Below are 1,398 nucleotides of genomic sequence, written 5' to 3' on the forward strand. Positions count from 1 at the left end.
ATAAGTAAGACGTTCAAAAAAAGTAAAAATGGTCATGACTGCTCAACCAAAAGATGTAAACAACATGATGATGACACTGCGACTGAATCGGCTTCAATGGCTGACGCTGAGACAAAGCCTGTTCAGGCTAGAGTCGTTAGCATGCCAGTATCTGCCAACATGGAGGTTTGTGAGCTGGACGTTAGCATGGACTCTGCTGAAGTCGGGACGCATCGGTAGCCTGGCTATTGGCAGTAATGAATAGTGATGGGTCGTTCGCGACCGAATCAGTTCGAATTAACAACTCTTTAACAAGAACGAACCGACTTCATTCCACGTTTCAGTTTGTCTCGTTCGTTCTCCAAGACTCGACTCCCAGACCCACCCACTAGTCGCTGAGGCGCTGACTCGCGAGTCGCTGTTCGTTCTCTGAATGTGTTAGTGGTGAAAGGAACTTAGTTAATGTTGTATTGTTGTGTTGATTGATGACCGTTTGCACCATTGCACGACCGTGATTCGTTTGAGAATGAGAACGATTGCTATTGCCAGGCTACCGATGATTGAGGTTGGTCTGGGGAAGCGGCTGTCCTTTTCTTCAGCACAAGAGGCGTGATCAACGGGCAGAGTTAAATTGACTCTGTACGCAATTGGCTGCTTGCCGTCACTTCCCTGTCGTCATTGTGTTAAACCAGCCAATAGCCAGGGGGAAAAGCCAGCTTGATGATTGGCTCCCGCAAAAACGTATCGAAACTAGAAAGAATTGTATTGCTCTTCTCCAGACCCTTCTGCAGGGCGAACTCAAATCGCCCGCAGAACGGGCGGGGCTACCCAGTCTAACACATTGGATGATTATCAGCCTTTCCGTTTTACAAATACATTTTTGCCCCGAATCAAATGTTTTATTGTCACGACTAGCCTGACGGATGATTGGCTTGGTTCCAGGCTTAAAACTCTATGGGCACCAGCCCATACATGTGACGGTTCTGTATTGACCACCAGCATAGCAGGTAGCTGATGAATGTCTCCAGGTAGCTGATTGCACAACATGGCCCACAGAAATGAAGCCTTGCGGGAAATCTTCTTAGCGACAACTGTTAGCTCAATAGTACACACATTCACATGACAACAGCTTTTCAGTAATAGTCCAGTAATACCTGACGTCTGTTCGATATTTCTATAACAGAATCATAAACTGCATAACATAATAAATTGACAGTTGTAGCCAAAGCTCTTCTGAATCCTACTTACATTGCTTCCTTCTGAAAGCAGTCATGTTGAATTCAATCACTAACTGACTTGAACACGAGGCAAACTTTGAAACGGCCAGCTTACAGCGCCATCTAGAGGAAGCCTGTGACTTCTGTCGTGGGCTAGACATGAATTCAATGCCATTTTAAGGATCATTTTGAGTCCCTATTC

This window comes from Micromesistius poutassou, assembly GCF_964030765.1.
Source record: "Micromesistius poutassou genome assembly, chromosome: 19".
Taxonomy (NCBI): Eukaryota; Metazoa; Chordata; class Actinopteri; order Gadiformes; family Gadidae; genus Micromesistius; species Micromesistius poutassou.